The sequence below is a fragment of the Oryx dammah genome, unplaced genomic scaffold (genome assembly GCF_014754425.2).
Source record: "Oryx dammah isolate SB20612 unplaced genomic scaffold, SCBI_Odam_1.1 HiC_scaffold_18, whole genome shotgun sequence".
In the NCBI taxonomy this organism is placed as follows: domain Eukaryota; kingdom Metazoa; phylum Chordata; class Mammalia; order Artiodactyla; family Bovidae; genus Oryx; species Oryx dammah.
Window position 1 is genome coordinate 20328523 of NW_024070202.1, and position 20101 is coordinate 20348623.

A 20101-nucleotide genomic window follows, 5' to 3' on the forward strand; every position below is an offset into this window, starting at 1 on the left:
CACATGTGTCGACAGAAGTGTTCTCTTTCTGGTAACCAAAGCTGGGGAGTGAAGAATCTTCTTCATTTTATAGCACAATCTGCCTTTAAGTTTACCAAAAAAAATTTTCTTTCTCATCTCCACAGTAAAATGTACAGATGGACAAAAAATAAAAATTTAACTAAAAGACTTCTGTAATTTTCTGCATCTTAAAAGGTTACTTCGCATTTTATCAATGTATTCGTTTCTTAAATATGAACTATGTGGTGACATTATGGAGCAATTTTATGGAATATTTAAGTCAGAGGATTTAATAAGAAATGTGGGCTCTTAACCTTAAAATCCTTCTTATCATAGATTAAAACCAACTTATATTTGCATATATCATTTGTTTTTTAAAGACAGGATTCTCAGGGCTTTAACAGAAAAATATCAATTTATGTAATTGAGATTACATTATTTTTGGATTTTAAAGAAATGTAAAAATCATACAATCACATTATTTTCAAAATCCATCCATGGCATCTGAGGAACTATTTGATGTAGACTAGACCATTCATGTATGACACAAATCAAATTCCTTATGACTATACAGTGGAAGTGAGAAATAGATTTAAGGGACTAGATCTGATAGACAGAGTGCCTGATGAACTATGGACAGAGGTTCATGACATTGTACAGGAGAAAGAGAGCCAGAATATCCCCATGGAAAAGAAATGCAAAAAAGCAAAATGGCTGTCTGAAGATGCCTTACAAATAGCTGTGAAAAGTAGAGAAGCGAATGCAAAGGAGAAAAGGAAAGATATACCCATTTGAATGCAGAGTTCCAAAGAATAGCACGGAGAGATAAGAAAGCCTTCCTCAGTGATCAATGCAAATAAATACAGGAAAACAACAGAATGGGAAAGACTAGAGATCTCTTCAAGAAAATTAGAGATACCAAGGGAACATTTCATGAAAAGATGGGCTCAATAAAGGACAGAAATTGTATGAACCTAACAGAAGTGGAAGATATTAAGAAGAGGTGGCAAGAATACACAGAAGAACTGCACAAAAAAGATTTTCATGATCCAGATAATCACAAAGGTATGATCACTCACACTAACCTAGAGCCAGACATCCTGGAATATGAAGTCAGGTGGGCCTTAGGAAGCATCACTACAAACAAAGCTAGTGGAGGTGATGGAATTCCAGTGGAGCTATTTCAAATCCTGAAAGATGATGCTGTGAAAGTGCTGCACTCAATATGCCAGCAAATTTGGAAAACTCAGCAGTGGCCACAGGACTGGAAAAGGTCAGTTTTCATTTCAATCCCAAAGAAAGGCAATGCCAAAGAATGCTCAAACTACCGCACAATTGCACTCATCTCACACATTAGTAAAGTAATGCTCAAAATTCTTCAAGCCAGGCAACAACAATTGGTGAACCATGAACTTCCAGATGTTCAAGCTGGTTTTAGAAAAGGCAGAGGAACCAGAGATCAAATTGCCAACATCCACTGGTCATCGAAAAAGCAAGAGAGTTCCAGAAAAACATCTATTTCTGCTTTATTGACTATGCCAAAGCTTGTGTGGATCACAATAAGCTGTGGAAAATTCTGAAAGAGATGGGAATACCAGACCACCTGACCTGCCTCTTGAGAAACCTATATGCAGGTCAGGAAGCAACAGTTAGAACTGGACATGGAACAACAGACTGGTTCCAAATAGGAAAAGTTCTACATCAAGGCTGTATATTGTCACCCTGCTTATTTAACTTCTATGCAGAGTACATCATGAGAAACGCTGGGCTGGAAGAAGCACAAGCTGGAATCAAGATTGTGGGGAGAAATATCAATAACCTCAGATATGCAGATGATACCACCCTTATGGCAGAAAGAGAAGAGAACTAAAGAGCCTCTTGATGAAAGTGAAAGAGGAGATTGAAAAAGTTGGCTTAAAGCTCAACATTCAGAAAACAAAGATCATGGCATCTGGTCCCCTCACTTCTTGGCAAATAGATGGGAGACAATGGAAACAGTGGCTGAGTTTATTTTGGGGGCACTCCAAAATCACTGCAGATTGTGACTGTAGCCATGAAATTAAAAGACACTTGCTTCTTGGAAGGAAACTTGTAACCAACCAATATGGACAGCATATTACAAACCAGAGACATTACTTTGCCACCAAAGTCCATCTAGTCAAGGCTATGGTTTTTCCAGTGGTCATGTATGGATGTGAGAGTTGGACTATAAAGAAAGCTGAGTGCCAAAGAATTGATGCTTTTGAACTGTGGTGTTGGAGAAGACTCTTGAGAGTCCCTTGGACTGCAAAGAGATCCAACCAGTCCATCCTAAAGGAGATCAGTCCTGGGTGTTCATTGGAGGGACTGATGTTGAAGCTTAAACTCTAATACTTTGGCCACCTGATGTGGAGAGCTGACTTATTTGAAAAGACCCTGATGCTGGGAAAGATTGAGGGCAGGAGGAGAAGGGGACGACAGAGGATGAGATGGTTGGATGGCATCACCGACTCAATGGATATGTGTTTGGGTGGACTCTGGGAGTTAGTGATGGACAGAGAGGCCTGGTGTGCTGTGATTCATGGGGTCGGAAAGAGTCGGACACGACTGAGCAACTGAACTGAACTGAACTGAGAGCATCTTCAATAGGTTATGTGGGAAGGGGACAAACAGCATACAGGGTTGGACTCTCGGGTCACTCAGCCCCACCCCACTCCTCCTTCCTCATGGCTTCTTTCCTAAGAAAAGCTCCACTATTATCACTCATTTTTATGCATGTTGAGATTATATATATATAGTTTGAGAAGAGACTTCTGTCTGAAAAGTAAAAGACCACTAAACTAGGCCAGCAGGTTCACTCTATGGATGAAGAAAACAGTGCCAAGGAGAAGTCACTTGCCAAGTTCACATCTTAAATGAATAAGTAAACCATCTTGGATTTCAGATTCCAGTTCTGACTTTTATTTTTATGATTTATCCTAGATTTTAGAGCTTGAGACTTAAATACTCCTGTACAAAATCAATCTACAAAGAATGAGATATGAAGAACGTGCTTCCATTTAAATGTTTATTTTTTTTAACTAGAAAGATGTTTACAACTTGGGAAGGTGTTAACGTCATTACAAATGGAATAGTGGAGTTGTAAATAGAGAAGAGATTGACTGAAAATATTATGCTAACTAATCACAGTTGCACGAAAATAAGAATTTGATCTGTGGCATACCCATATCATTACTTTATGAACTTCATATGCATATGTAATAAGTCATAAGGGGCTTAAAATACATTTATGGAAACAGTCCTTCCACAGTACTGATGTCAAAACTTTATGAGCCAAGAAGGTCAGTGAATTTATTAAATTTTTAAACACAGACTACCTGATAGTGTTTTAATATTACTTTCAACTTATCAAAGGAAAATATGTATTTAGAAACCTGTTGATGCTCACTTAGAGATTTTCTAAATAACCAGTTTGAGAATCAGAATCTGAGACTCTCTCAAGGGAACATAGTGATATATATATATATATGTGTGTGTGTGTGTGTGTGTGTGTATATAATTTTAGTTACTTACATACATCTTTGCTATCTACTCATTTTCTTTATTGTACCTGAAGTAGAAGTGAAGTCACTCAGTCGTGTCCGACTCTTTGTGATCCCATGGACTGTAGCCTACCAGGCTCCTCTGTCCCTGGGATTTTCCAGGCAATAGTACTGGAGTGGATTGCCATTTCCTTCTCCAGGGGATCTTCCCGACCCAAGGATCGAACCCGTGTCTCCCGCATGGTAGACAGATGCTTTACCGTCTGAGCCACCAGGGAAGTCCTTATTGTACCTGAACAACAGTAATCTTTATTTCTCAACCTAAACACAGCACATAAAGACACATTTATGTTAGACCATCAAGTAATGAGTTCATTTCAATTCAGTTCAGCCGCTCAGTCATGTCTGACTCTTTGCGACCCCATGAATCGCAGCACATCAGGCTTCCCTGTCCATTACCAACTCCCGAAGTCTACTCAAACTCATGTCTATCAAGTCGGTGATGCCATCCAGCCATCTCATGCTCTGTCATCCCCTTCTCCTCCTGCCCCCAATCCCTCCCAGCATCAGGGTCTTTTCCAATGAGTCAACTCTTCACATGAGGTGGTCAAAGTATTGGAGTTTCAGCTATAGCATCAGTCCTTCCAATTAACACCCAGGACTGATCTCCTTAAGGATGGACTGGTTGGACCTCCTTGCAGTCCAAAGGACTCTCAAGAGTCTTCTCCAACACCACAGTTCAAAAGCATCAATTATTCAGCACTCAGCTTTCTTCACAGTCCAACTCTCACATCCTTACATGACCACTGGAAAAACCATAGCCTTGACTAGACGGACCTTGGTTGGCAAAGTAATGTCTCTGCTTTTGAGTATGCTATCTAGGTTGGTCATAACTTTTCTTCCAAGGAGTAAGCATCTTTTAATTTCATGGCTACAGTCACCATCTGCAGTGATTTGGGAGCCCCCCAAAATAAAGTCTGACACTGTTTTCCCATCTATTTGCCATGAAGTGATGGGACTAGATACTGTGATCTTAGTTTTCTGAATGTTGAGCTTTAAGCCAACTTCTTCACTCTCCTCTTTCCCTTTCATCAAGAGGTTCTTTAGTTTTTTAATTCCTGCCATAAAGTGGTGTCATCTGCATATCTGAGGTTATTGATATTTCTCCCTGCAATCTTGATTCCAGCTTGTGCTTCTTCCAGCCCAGTGTTTCTCATGATGTACTCTGCACAGAAGTTCAATAAGCAAGGTGACAATATACAGCCTTGATGTACTCCTTTTCCTATTGGGAACCAGTCCATTGGTCCATGTCCAGTTCTAACTGTTGCTTCCTGACCTGCATATAGGTTTCTCAAGAGGCAGGTCAGGTGGCCTGGTATTCCCATCTCTTTCAGAATTTTCCACAGTTTATTGTGATCCGTACAGTCAAAATGAGTTATATACCATTAAATCTAAATTTCAAAATGTAAGAGTCTTGAACTAACTCAAAGTATAAAACCCAGGTATAATTCACGAGAACTTCTTAATAATTCATTGTTTTCTAATTCTTGATATAAATATGAAATTAGACCAAATCAGATTAGGACTATTAAGAAGTTAGTCTTTTATCCTCCAAGTAAAAATAGAAGTTTCACATTTGCCACTTAAGAATATTTAATTGTACTCCTTAAGTAGGTTGCACTACTACTAATGGGTATGCTTCAACTAATTGATGAAAATATTTTATTACAGACATCTGATTATACAAAATGTTAACTGGCTTTAAGTTTGTATGTGATTATTGAGTAAGCAAACACACATACTAAAAAACAAACCATCTGAACTTAGGACGCAGAAATATACACTACAAGTTAACTATTAAGTTTGAAAGTTACTCTAGGATAAATAAAGATGGGTGAAGCCCTGCATGTTTCTCACATCATGTTTACTACAATTTCAGTTAATTTACTAAATAATAGTTTGGCAATATTTGTTTATCACATTAGACTGGTTCTATGGCCCCTTAACAATAGAACTCTGCATATTTTTATAAAATTTGGCTTGATTATATCTTTTTAATTTTCACTGCTGGCTTCTGAATGAATTTCCTCAGTTATTTTGTTCAGGAAATAGAGAATTTGTTTTGTAGATCTTTTTATTCAAGGCATTAGTTACATGCTTAGGGCTTCCCAGGTGGTGCCAGTGGTAAAAAACCCACTTGCCAATGAAACGACATGGATTCAATTCCTGGGTTGGGAAGATTGCCTAGAGAAGGGTAAGGTAACCCACTGAAGTATTCTTGCCTGAAGAATCTTATAGACAGAGAAGCCTGGTGATCTACAGTCCATAGCACTACAAAGAGTTGAACATGACTGAAATGACTTAGCAATACATGCTTAATATCAATGCCAGCAGGAAAAAAATTGAGTTCAAGGAAATGTCTACACTATTTCATACATACTGATAATGAAAAGGAGAAGGCAATGGCACTCCACTCCAGTACTCTTGCCTGGAAAATCACATGGACGGAGGAGCCTGGTAGGCTGCAGTCCATGCTAAGGGTCGGACATGCTCAAGTATTTCTAAAGTTTACTTAGATAATTAGAAAGAGCATATATTCTATATACAAATTCAATTTTCATTCCAAAAATATTATCATAGATTCCTATTAATCATTTAGTTATAGATAACATTGTTGGGTTTCTTTTATTCCACGTATATTTACACTGAGAACCAGGAGGTACCCAAAGAAAATTCTAGAGATCTACAAAAATACTCACTAGGCTAAAGGAAAATAAATGCATGAGGGTACCAGTGAAAGTAGAGGTGGTGATGTAATCACAATTGAACTTAAATAAAGCTCATTCACTTTGCAGGCTATCTTTCCTGTTTTCTTATCTTCTCATTGCACCTTGGGTATTACATTCGTGTCCAATTGAAAAACCAGATCTTCACCAATGTATACCTGATAAAGAGCTATCTACCTCTGTCCTCCAAGTGCTATTAAAATAATCACACATTGAACAGAAAGGGGACCACATCTAAAATTGTTCTTGGCAGCTAAGAACTGTCAGCCCAGTTAGCTACCATGTTTTAAGAACTACAAATATTTTGAAGTGCAATTTGAAACCACAACATTCAAATTCTATCCAGGAGAACACGAAGTTGTCTCCCAAATACAATATGAGAATGTGATATTTTTAAGTCCTATGTCTCTGCATAAGTATTAAATTGTAGCCCCACATCTTATATTACTAAGAGTGGGAAGTGGTGGTGTTGGAAATGTTGTGTTTGTGTATCAGGATGTTGGGTTTTTTATTTTTTAACAAGAGTAGAAAGAATTTACATTGGTTTGAAACTTGCTTCATTTATTGCTCTTGTTCATGATTATAATCAGAGAATTAGGAATCTAATTGTACTAAATAAAAAGTAGGCAGGCAGCTTTTTACTTAAGGGCTTAGATAATATTCCTTTATGAATGGAAATGTATTCCTGCATACAGATTTGTAGGACTGTGTTCATTCAGTATCATGCAAAGTGCTTTTAGGATGCAAGTCAATAAATATATGTAGAAAATTCAGCTTGACAGATTTTATGTAAATTGAGAAAAAACACTGGATGTCTTATTCCAGCAAAAAGAAGTTTCAACTGTTTACATATACAAAATATTTATGTAATTTTTGGATTCACAATCCAAATATTTTCACTTGGAACTGATGCAAAATTATGCAAAATTTGTTACAACAACTTTAATGAATTCTATGTGGCTTAGTTTTCCACTGGCTAGTGCTTTAAATATGATTCTTAACTAACTTTCAAAAAATGTTTATAAAATAATGAATTTATTTTTATTCCTGCTAAAGAGGATTTCATAGCATGCCTATTCTCTTCATGTCATTCAAAACTCTCTCTTTATTTCAGTCTACAAAAGACAGTCTTTTAAATTTAAAATTAGTATGTTGCCCACCATATTCAACACGGACTCCTTCTAAGGTTGTTTTTTATATGTCAAGGGCATGAAACAATAAAAGGTTGAGTCTATAAAAGGCCACATTATTGACAGGTGGCTAGCAACTGTTCCAAAGAGTCTTATAAAAGATAAACACTATAAAAGGAGCATACGAAAATTATGCAAACTACTTTCTGTCCTTGTTTGCTATAAAACTCTCAAATGAGCCAGTTTCTTGTTTGACTAAATATGTTTGTATCCTTCAGATGAGATGGTGCATTTTCCCTCCTGGATTTGGTTTTGGAACAGCATGTCCTCGTTTACCAAGATCAAGGAGTGCACAGCTTTGCAATATACTGTATTCTGTCTCATGATTGCTGCACTATATTTTATTTCTGAAATATACAAGTCACAGAATTAAAAAAATTCTATTTGTTTATTCTTGAGTAAATACATAGGGAAAAAATAACTAGAAATGACTGCTAATTATCAGAAAATTCTTTACAATTCCCATAAACTAAAGATAACTAGTCTTCATATTTTTCTATCATTCTATTAGGCAATTAAAAATATATTTAAATAAATTTAAGGTCATGCTATAAGTTGTTTTATAATCTGCTACTTTTACTTTACAATCTGCTATAAAAGTCACTCCATTTCTTTTTTTTTTAAATTAATTTATTTTTTTATTTTACTTTACAATTCTGTATTGGTTTTGCCATACATTGACATGAATCCCCACGGGTGTACATGCATTCCCAAACCTGAACCCCCCTCCCACCCCCCACCCCCCACAACATCTCTCTGGGTCATCCCCGCGTAGCAGCCCCAAGCGTGCCATATCCTGCATCGGACATAGACTGGCAATTCGATTCTTACATGATATTATACATGTTTCAATACCATTCTCCCAAGTCATCTCACCCTCTCCCTCTCCCACTGAGTCCAAAAGTCCGTTATACACATCTGTGTCTTTTTTGCTGTCCTGTATACAGGGTCATCATTGTCATCTTTCTAAATTCCATATATATGTGTTAGTATACTGTATTGGTGTTTTTCTTTCTGGCTTACTTCACTCTGTATAATTGGCTCCAGTTTCATCCATCTCATCAGAACTGATTCAAATGTATTCTTTTTAATGGCTGAGTAATACTCCATTGTGTATATGTACCACAGCTTTCTTATCCATTCTTCTGCTGATGGACATCTAGGTTGTTTCCATGTCCTGGCTATTATAAACAGTGCTGCGATGAACATTGGGGTACATGTGTCTCTTTCAATTCTGGTTTCCTCCGTGTGTATGCCCAGTAGTGGGATTGCTGGGTCATAAGGTAGTTCTATTTGCAATTTTTAAAGGAATCTCCACACTGTTCTCCATAGTAGCTGTACTAGTTTGCATTCCCACCAACAGTGTAGGAGGGTTCCCTTTTCTCCACACCCTCTCCAGCATTTATTGCTTGCAGATTTTTGGATCGCAGACATTCTGACTGGTGTGAAGTGGTACCTCATTGTGGTTTTGATTTGCATTTCTCTAATAATGAGTGATGTTGAGCATCTTTTCATGTGTTTGTTAGCCATCCATATGTCTTCTTTGGAGAAATGTCTGTTTAGTTCTTTGGCCCATTTTTTTGATTGGGTCGTTTATTTTTCTGGAATTGAGCTGCAGGAGTTGCTTGTATATTTTTGAGATTAGTTGTTTGTCAGTTGCTTCATTTGCTATTATTTTCTCCCATTTGGAAGGCTGTCTTTTCACCTTGCTTATATTTTTCTTTGTTGTGCAGAAGCTTTTAATTTTAATTAGATCTCATTTGTTTATTTTTGCTTTTATTTCCAGAATTCTGGGGGGTGAATCATAGAGGATCCTGCTGTGATTTATGTCGGAGAGTGTTTTGCCTATGTTCTCCTCTAGGAGTTTTATAGTTTCTGGTCTTACATTTAGATCTTTAATCCATTTTGAGTTTATTTTTGTGTGTGGTGTTAGAAAGTGATCTAGTTTCATTCTTTTACAAGTGGTTGACCAGTTTTCCCAGCACCACTTGTTAAAGAGATTGTCTTTACTCCATTGTATATTCTTGCTTCCTTTGTCAAAGATAAGGGGTCTATATGTGTGTGGATTTATCTCTGGGCTTTCTATTTTGTTCCATTGATCTATATTTCTGTTTTGTGCCAGTACCATACTGTCTTGATGACTGTGGCTTTGTAGTAGAGCCTGAAGTCAGGCAGGTTGATTCCTCCAGGTCCATTCTTCTTTCTCAAGATTGCTTTGGCTATTCGTGGTTTTTTGTATTTCCATACAAATCTTGAAATTATTTGTTCTAGTTCTGTGAAAAATATCGCCGGTATCTTGATAGGGATTGCATTGAATTTGTAAATTGCTTTGGGTAATATACTCATTTTCACTATATTGATTCTTCCGATCCATGAGCATGGTATATTTCTCCATCTATTAGTGTCCTCTTTGATTTCTTTCATCAGTGTTTTATAGTTTTCTATATATAGGTCTTTAGTTTCTTTAGGGAGATATATTCCTAAGTATTTTATTCTTTTTGTTGCAATGTTGAATGGAATTGTTTCATTAATTTCTTTTTCTACTTTCTCATTATTAGTGTATAGGAATGCAAGGCATTTCTGTGTGTTGATTTTATATCCTGCAACTTTACTATAGTCATTAATTAGCTCTAGTAATTTTCTGGTAGAGTCTTTAGGGTTTTCTATGTAGAGGATCATGTCATCTGCAAACAGTGAGAGTTTTACTTCTTCTTTTCCAATTTGGATTCCTTTTATTTCTTTTTCTGCTCTGATTGCTGTGGCCAAAACTTCCAGAACTATGTTGAATAGTAGTGGTGAAAGTGGGCACCCTTGTCTTGTTCCTGACTTTAGGGGAAATGCTTTCAATTTTTCACCATTGAGGATAATGTTTGCGGTGGGTTTGTCATATATAGCTTTTATTATGTTGAGGTATGTTCCTTCTATTCCTGCTTCCTGGAGAATTTTTATCATAAATGGATGTTGAATTTTGTCAAAGGCCTTCTCTGCATCTATTGAGATAATCATATGGCTTTTATTTTTCAATTTGTTAATGTGGTGAATTACATTGATTGATTTGCGGATGTTGAAGAATCCTTGCATCCCTGGGATAAAGCCCAGTTGGTCATGGTGTATGATCTTTTTAATGTGTTGTTGGATTCTGATTGCTAGAATTTTGTTGAGGATTTTTGCATCTATGTTCATCAGTGATATTGGCCTGTAGTTTTCTTTTTTTGTAGTATCTTTGTCAGGTTTTGGTACTAGGGTGATGGTGGCCTCATAGAATGAGTTTGGAAGTTTCCCTTCTGCAATTTTCTGGAAGAGTTTGAGTAGGATAGGTGTTAACTCTTCTCGAAATTTTTGGTAGAATTCAGCAGTGAAGCCATCTGGACCTGGGCTTTTGTTTGCTGGAAGATTTCTGATTACAGTTTCAATTTCCATGCTTGTGATGGGTCTGTTAAGATTATCTATTTCTTCCTGGTTCAGTTTTGGAAAATTGTACTTTTCTAAGAATTTGTCCATTTCTTCCACGTTGTCCATTTTCTTGGCATATAATTGCTCATAGTAGTCTCTTATGATCCTTTGTATTTCTGTGTTATCTGTTGTGATCTCTCCATTTTCATTTCTAATTTTATTGATTTGATTTTTCTCTCTTTGCTTCTTGATGAGTCTGGCAATTGATGGTGGGCAGGCTCAGGTACACATACACACATACACATACACATACACACACACAGAAATACAAAGACTGATCCTGCTAAACACTTAAAGTCAGATACTCTTCATATTTGCCCAGTTAGATTTATACTCTGGTTGTGTGACAAGTTGTATCAATTTACAGCGGTTTATCTAATTGATATTCTATTTGTGGAAATTTAAGTTTTTTTAAAAATTGTTTCCAAACTATAAGAATGTTACAGTAAACATTCACTGTTTTATATTGGTCAGGTGATTTAGTCAAAAGCTTTTCAAAATCTCAAGCTTTTGATACATCAGTATTGCAGATGTATCCATCCAAATGTACCAGTTTGTCCTCCAGACAGCCATTTACGAATATACACTTTCCTGATAATTTACAGACTGCTATTTTTTTTTAAATCTGGGCTCCTACTACGGGAATGTTATGTGCTTATTTCCTCAGAGTCTATCCTTTGACTATTTTAACATGCAGATAGTCTTTATTCCCTTAAATCCAATCCTTTGTGTACTGTGGTCGATGAAAGACCTCAAAGCTTTTGAAGAATTCTAGTGTCTTCCCTTTTTTCCAACACTGAAAAATAATTTTGCTTATTTTGTATTGATTTGGTCATTTTGAGGGATTTTTTTCCGTGGATAGAAGCCAACATGTGATCTTAAATGTCTGTCTTGAAATAATCCCATAGATTGGTAATTCAAATGCCTGGCATATCGTGCCACTCTATATTATACCAATTGACTTAATTATATGTATGCGCTCTGTCAAGAGGACCCCTTTGTGTGCATTTATGAGCATAAATAATTAAATTTTGAATATTTATTGACCTAAAACTGATTAAATTTCCCTTTTAAAGGAAAAAAATAGAAGGGCTCATAACTTTTTTGGTTTGAGTTTTAATTTCATTTTAATTTAAAATATAACTCTCAAATGACAAATCAGTTTGGTGGATAAAGAAAGATCACTGTGAAGTCAAGCTGAGCTTTCATCTTCAATAAGTAATTAAACTTTAATAAGAAGTTATATAAGAGTATCAAATTAAGTGTACAAAAATTAGAACAAGCTCTTTAAATCTGATGAGACAATGAATGATGAATCAGTGACTAGGAAAGCTGATTTCACAGTTACCAAATATAGCAATCTATTTCAGGCCCTATCAATTTGATCTCTCTTATGAAAATTACTTAACCTCTTTGAATCTTGATTTCTTCCCTTTGTAAAACATAATATAATATGTACCATGTCATTAACTTCCATCATCTCATATCACTATTGGAAATAATAAGCTAAGAACCAACATTATGAGGAAAATTTGTGATAAAGTTGTGAAATGCTTTTTTCTCACACAGAAAGATTTCATTTTTGTGTGACAATCTTTTAAATTCTGCATGCATCAGAGATAATTTTTTTAGGCTAGACTCCTTGAAAGGCCATTGACCCATGATCTCCCTGGAAGCAGTCTCTTCAGCACCAGTCAATATTTAGAAAATTGCAGGCCTGGCCAGTGTTGACCACAGCCACATAAGAGACTCAGTCAGAGCTATCCAGCTAAGCTGCTTCCAGATTTCATGGGAACTTGAAACTGGAATTTGAAACATGGAAACTAAGACAATTTTATTGATTATAATCAGCTAAATTTTGAGGCAATTAGTTATGTAGTAATAGATATCTAACACAGACTATGGTCCTGAAAGATGTATGCTCCAAAATAAAAAAATCCAAAACATGGGAATGGAATGCTGGGACCAGGCAGTGGCCAGAGTTAAAAGGGCAATGAGGAAAATGTTAGTAAAAGCCAAAGGTGCTTTTTAAAAAAGGCTGTTGGAAGAAGCCTAATGGCAGCTGCCAATAAGAAAAAGAAGTGAGAAGATCTTAAAAGAATATACAGATGGCCAAGATGCACATGAAGAAATGTGCAACATCACTAATTATTAGAGTAATGCAAATCAAAACTATAATGAGATACCATCTCACAGCAATAGGAACAGCTATCACCAAAAAAATACACAAACAATAAATGCGGGAGAGAGTGTGGAGAAAAGGGAACCCTCCTACAAGTGAATGTAAACTTGTTCTGTTATTATGGAGAATAGTGTGGATGTTCCTTAAAAAGCTAACAATAGAACTACCATCAGTTCAGTTCAGTTCAGTCGCTTAGTCGTGTCCGGCTATTTGTGATCCCATGAATCACAGCATGCCAGGCCTCCCTGTCCATAACCAACTCCCGGAGTTCACTGAAACTCATGTCCATCAAGTCGGTGATGCCATCCAGCCATCTCATCCTCTATCGTCCTCTTCTCCTCCTGCCCCCAATCCCTCCCAGCATCAGAGTCTTTTCCAATGAGTCAACTCTTCACATGAGGTGGCCAAAGTACTGGAGTTTCAGCTTTAGCATCATTCCTTCCAAAGAAATCCCAGGGCTGATCTCCTTCAGAATGTACTGGTGGGATCTCCTTGCAGTCCAAGGGACTCTCAAGAGTCTTCTCCAACACCACAGTTCAAAAGCATCAATTCTTCGGCGCTCAGCTTTCTTCACAGTCCAACTCTCACGTCCATACATGACCACTTTGAAAACCATCACCTTCACTAGACGGACCTTTGTTGGCAAAGTAATGTCTCTGCTTTTGAATATGCTATCTAAATTGGTCATAACTTTCCTTCCAAGGAGTAAGTGTCTTTTAATTTCATGGCTGCAATCACCATCTGCAGTGATTTGGGAGCACAAAAAAATAAAGTCTGACACTATCTCCCCATCTATTTCCCATGAAGTGATGGGACCAGATGCCATGATCTTCGTTTTCTGAATGTTGAGTTTTAAGCCAACTTTTTTACTCTCCTCTTTCACTTTCATCAAGAGGCTTTTTAGTTCCTCTCCACTTTCTGCCTTAAGGGTGGTGTCATCTGCATATCTGAGGTTATTGAAATTTCTCGTGGAAATCTTGATTCCAGTTTCTGCTTCTTCCAGACCAGCATTTCTCATGATGTACTCTGCATAGAAGTTAAATAAGCAGGGTGACAATATACAGCCTTGACGTACTCCTTTTCCTGTTTGGAACCAGTCTGTTGTTCCATGTCCAGTTCTAACTGTTGCTTCCTGACCTGCATATAGGTTTCTCAAGAGGCAGGTCAGGTGGTCTGGTATTCCCATCTCATTCAGAATTTTCCACAGTTTATTGTGATGCACACAGTCAAAGGCTTTGGCATAGTCAATAAAGCAGAAATCCCATATGACCTAGCAATTCCACTACGACGCATATACCTGGAGAAAACTATAATTTTAAACAGATATAAGTACCAATTCTAGGAGTTGGTGATGGACAGGGAGCCCTGGCATGCTGCGATTCATGGGGTCGCAAAGAGTCGGACAACTCTGAGTGACTGAACTGAACTGAACTGATGTTCATTGCAGTACTATTTATAATAGCCAGAACCTGGAAGCAATCTAAATGTTCATCAACAGAGAAACAGTAAAGATGTGGTAATATATGCATTGGAATACTATTCAACTATAAAAAATGAACTAAGGCCATTTGCAACATGATGGACTTAGAGACTGCCATGCTGAGTGAAGTAGGTCAGGAAGAGGAAGAAAAATATCATATGATATCACTTAAATGTGGGATCTAAAAAAAATGGTTCAAATGAACTTATTTACAAAACAGAAACAGAGTCACAGATATAGAAAACTTATGTTTACCAAGGGAGAAAGTGGAGGAAGGGATAAATTGGGAGATTGGGTTAGACATATGCACACTGCTGCTGCTGCTGCTAAGTCACTTCAGTCGTGTCCAACTCTGTGTGACCCCATAGATGGCAGCCCCCAAGGATCCTCCATCCCTGGGGCTCTCCAGGCAAGAACACTGGAGTGGGTTGCCATTTCCTTCTCCAATGCATGAAAAGCGAAAAGTGAAAGTGAAGTCGCTCAGTCGTGTCTGACTCTTGGCGACCCCATGGACTGCAGCCTACCAGGTTCCTCCAACCATGGGATTCTCCAGGCAAGAGTACTGGAGGGGGGTGCCATTGCCTTCAGGTAACTAATAAGGACCTATTGTATAACACAGGGTACTCTGCTCAATATTCTGGAATGGCCTATAATGGGATAAGAATCTATAAAGAGTGGATACATGTGTATGTATAATGGATTTACTTTGCTCTACAGGAGAAACCAACAACGTTATAAAGCAACTATACTCCAGTAAAGATTTAAAAAAAAAAAAAAAAAAGAAGTGAGACTCTTATGGAGATTGAGGAAAGGGGATTCTTATATCATGACAGAGAGTTTAAGTAATACTGTCACCTGTAGTAATGTAAAGTAGAAAGTACACCTTATGAACTTGGTAATCTAAGATTCCCAGTCAGAGTTTTGAGGGTGCCACCTGTTTTGCTTTGTTTTTTTTTTTTAATTAGGATATATCTAATTGTCACTTCCTAGTCACCAAATCCAACTAGAAATGTCATGAATACAGTGGTATTCACTTCATGGGAAGCAAATGGGGAAATCATGGAAACAGTGAGAGACTTTATTTTTTTGGGCTCCAAAGTCACTGCAGATGGTGACTGCAGCCATGAAATTAAAATACACTTGCTCCTTGGAAGAAAAGCTATGACCAAACTAGACAGCATATTAAAAAGCAGAGACATTATTTTGCCAACAAAAGTCCTTCTAGTCAAAGCTATGGTTTTTCCAGCAGTCATGTATGGATGTGAGAGTTGGACTATAAAGAAAGTTGAGCCCTGAAGAATTGCTGCTTTTGAACTGTGGTGTTGGGGAAGACCCTTGAGAGTCCCTTGGACTGCAAGGAGATCCAACCAGTCTATCCTAAAGGAAATCAATCCTGAATATTCATTGGAAGGACTGATACTGAAGCTGAAATTCCAATACTTTGGCCATCTGATGCAAAGAACTGACTCATGGGAAAAGACCCTGATGCTGGGAAAGATTGAAGGAAGGAGGGGAAGGGGATGACAGAGAATGAGATGGTTGGATGGCATCACCAACTCAATGGACATGAGTTTGAGTAAGGTCCAGGAGTTGGTGATGGACAGGGAAGCCTGGTGTCACAAAGAGTCGGACATGACTGAGCAACTGAACTAAATTGAGTGGGATTTTCTTTTTGACAAATGCGTAAATGTTGTCTCCAGGATGAGGGAGTGATTGTGTCTGCTATATAGACTCAAGTAAAAGCAAAGATCTTTTGATTCATTTTACTAATGAGAATTGAGGAAAACACCTTTTTTAGATCAGTATCTGACTACCAAGGTCCTGTTGATTTGTTGTGGTTTAAATACCACATATCTCATACCATCTGCAAATGGGCCTAACATGTGGTTAAGTTTAGAGCAACTTGCTGTCATCTTCTACAATCCATTAAGTTCTACCTTTTTTTAGAAACACAACCGACCAATTAGACAGGAATATGATGTGAACCATGTCTCCAGTGTCTTTTGAATGTTTAATGTGGTACTAATTTCTCCAAGGATGTTAGATAACATAAAATGCTTCATTTCCCATCTACAGTTCATCTCAGACAGTCAGAGTCTTAGTAACTCTCAGTAGTAAGCTAGCAGATGATATCACAAAGCAGGTGATATTTTGATATCACAAAATAAATATTCTCTTGCCCCTTTTGCCAACTGGTCAAGATGACCCCATGATTGGTAACTCTCTCCCAATGTCAAGTTGTTCATGAGTGAGTGCCAAGTGGGTTTCTACACACATTCTCAGAGAAGCTCTGGGAAATCAGGCTGCTCAGCTGTTGGTGAGCTGAAGTCACACAAATCTAGTTAAAGCTGTGCACAATTTGAAGTCACAGGAGTAACTAGAGGTGGAGGTGGAACCATGGGGATTTCAGATGGCATATAAGTGGCATCTCATGCTTAGCAACTGATGGGGATTTTTTTGGCTGTGGTGTTGTTTTTCTTCTAAAAATGGCAAATGAAAAACATCTGTCTAAGAACAGTATACCTTCAGGACAAAATTGCTGAAGGCTGAAGATACCTGAACTTTTATCATGTTTATTCATTCAATAAATATTTAGTGTTTAGTGGGCCTACAATGTGCTAGGTGCTGTGATAGGCGAGAAAGTAGATATTCATTAAGAAAGCACTACAAAAGGTGGAAACATCAGAAATGGAAGAGTAAAGAAAATATGGCATATAAATAGAATGGAATAGTATTCATCCTTAAAAAAGAATGGAATTATGATATGTGCTACAAGATATATGAGCCTTGAAAACAGGCTAAGTGAGGTAGGTCAGACACAAAAGACAAATGTTGTATGACTTCACTTATATGAGGCACTGGGGTGGCCAAATTATGTTACCAGAGACTAAAGGAAGAAGCAAATGGGGAATTATTGTTTGATGCATGCAGAGATGCGTGCATTCTCTTTGGGATAAGGAAAATGTAGGGATGGTCACTGGTAATAATTGCATAACAATATGAATATACTTAGGGTCATTGAACTGTTCAATTGAAAATGGCAAAATGGTAAATTTTATATTATGTACATTTTGCCTCAAAAAAATAAAATGTTACAACAAACTTCAGCCCACACTTTTTATATTCAATCTGTAACCTTATGAAACTTCAAGACACTTCTGAATATAGCAGCATAGTGTCAAGGTTCTAGCAAGTTACTGTCCAGTTCAAAGCACTGAGGAATTCTTAAATTCCTTGGGCCTAGAGGCAATTTATTTGAAACCTTCAAGCAAAAAGGGAAGAGGCAATTTTAGATCGAATAGACTTCCTTGTTTTATTAAACACTGAAAAAAGACAGTAGCTCAGAAACGCCACCATTATTATCTTAGGTCTAGTGCCTAGCATATTAAATACATAGCTATCATTAAAATATATTTCACATTCTTCTGATGATGTTACACTATTAACTACATACAATAATTACAATACAGTTTTAGCCATTCATGTGAGATTATGGATATGATCTTCACAAAATGTAAAGATCAAAATGAATGGAAGTAATAACCTTTTGGCATCAGAGCTATTTTCATTATTCATCTAGAAACATTTTATTCTTTGATTATTTAGGATATGTTTTGCCCCTGCTTTTTTTTTTTTTTGCCCCTACTTTCATTAACAAATATGTGCATGTCTGTTGCTGCTGCTGCTGCTGCTAAGTCGCATCAGTCATGTCCGACTCTGTGACCCCATAGACGGCATGTCTGTTACTTTCTTGTAAAGCATATTTTAGGTTTACTTTACAGTTTACTATCCTTCTGCATATAATAAACCACTCTAGGAAAACAAGACCAAAGCAGATTTTCCCTTCAGTATAATATAGCAATTAATAAGGCTCACACACAATAAATATAATTTCTTTCTCTTGCTCACTGGGGTAGGACTACATTACAAGCAAGTATTAAGGATAACAATAAATTCAGTTTTTATCTTCTTACTTAAAATGTTATACATTTAGGAAACTGAGAAGTATGACTTTTTAAAAGAGACTTGAAGCTTTCCTTCATGGTTACCTTTTAATCAATGTCCATGTGCACTGCTGTATATTTTCATAATTTCCACATAATTGCCATTGCACTAAATATTGTAATTAAGAAAAGTAAGCAATTCAAGTACCTGAAACATCAAATTTTTGCTACCAGAATATTTCCTCTGAAGCCAAGTTAATCTTTCCAAACTCTATATAACCAATGAACTTGAGTTTATAGTTTAGGGCAGTAATTTGCAATATCAGTGACTTGGAAACATCTAGTAGACCTTCTATTATTATTTCCATAATGGATAAAGTCAAGTGAATTTAAAAGTCAAGCACGAGTCCAAAATTATAAGATGCAGTGAAAAATAATCAGTATGTAATTAAAGATTTGAATGTAAAAGCTTAAATTTCCCAAAAAAGAAATGACGAATATCTTGATTTTTTAGAAGGATCTTCCCAACTCTGACAAAAAAAATTATCCATAAACATGCACAAATTTCTCAAAAATTAGAGTTGATCAGTATTTTTCACATAATAATTTCATTTTGTAAAATATAGCACATGTAAGACAGCCCCAAATTAAGTTCTAAAGCAGAGCCATAACAGTATTTGATCAATGTTGAGTATTTCTAATTATCTAATAGCTCAGACAGTAAAGCATCCGTCTGCAGTGCAGGAGAGCCAGGGTCAAACCCTGGGCCAGGAAGATCCCCTGGAGGAGGAAATGGCAACCCACTCCAGTATTCTTGGCTGGAGAATTCCAAGGAAAGAGGAGCCTGGCAGGCTCCAGGCCATGGGGTCACAAAGAGTTGGACACTAATGAGTGATTAACACACACACAATTCATGTAGTTTCTTAAAAAAATCAGATATTCAGTTTTATCTTTAAAGAAATATGACCAATAAGGCAGTGTTGCAGATGCATATAGTTCCATTAATTGTTTTTTAATAACTGTGAGCATTACATCTTTAGGAAGTGTTAATTTTACCCTAAAACATTAAGATCTTATTCAGAATTAGGGAGTCAGAAATAAACATCCATTTTCTGATTTTTGTTTCTATGCACATTTTTGTGTTTGGGTATACATTTCTCCTTGATTATTAAATTTCCATGGCTGACAAATTCCATAAGTATTAAATAACTATAATTTAAAAATCTATTACATTAATACCAGTGTTATCAGGCCAATCTATACTTTAAGACACATCATTAGTCTTCTTGAAGACACATGTAGATGTGATACTTCTTTTGCTTGATTAAAAATCACAGTAAGGATGCATTTAAAAATATATGTATCAGTTGAAATTAACTCAGGGCATAACTTCACATGGCTTCACTGATTAATTGGTTCCAAGAGGATGATAGTGAATCAACTAAGGCAGATGGTTAGATGAGGAATACGAGAGCTGACAGCTGCACATTCATGGAAATCGTAAAATTTAAAACTGAGGACACCGCGGTGATAAACAGTGCAGCA

At 36.8% G+C, this 20101-nt stretch overlaps 1 protein-coding gene across 1 annotated transcript in view; it reads right to left on the bottom strand.

Moving 5' to 3' along the window:
• The window catches only part of THSD7A (thrombospondin type 1 domain containing 7A), a 484105-nt gene that overhangs the window by 281856 nt on the left and 182148 nt on the right, over positions 1–20101 (bottom strand). The gene's annotated exons all lie outside the window — the stretch shown is intronic.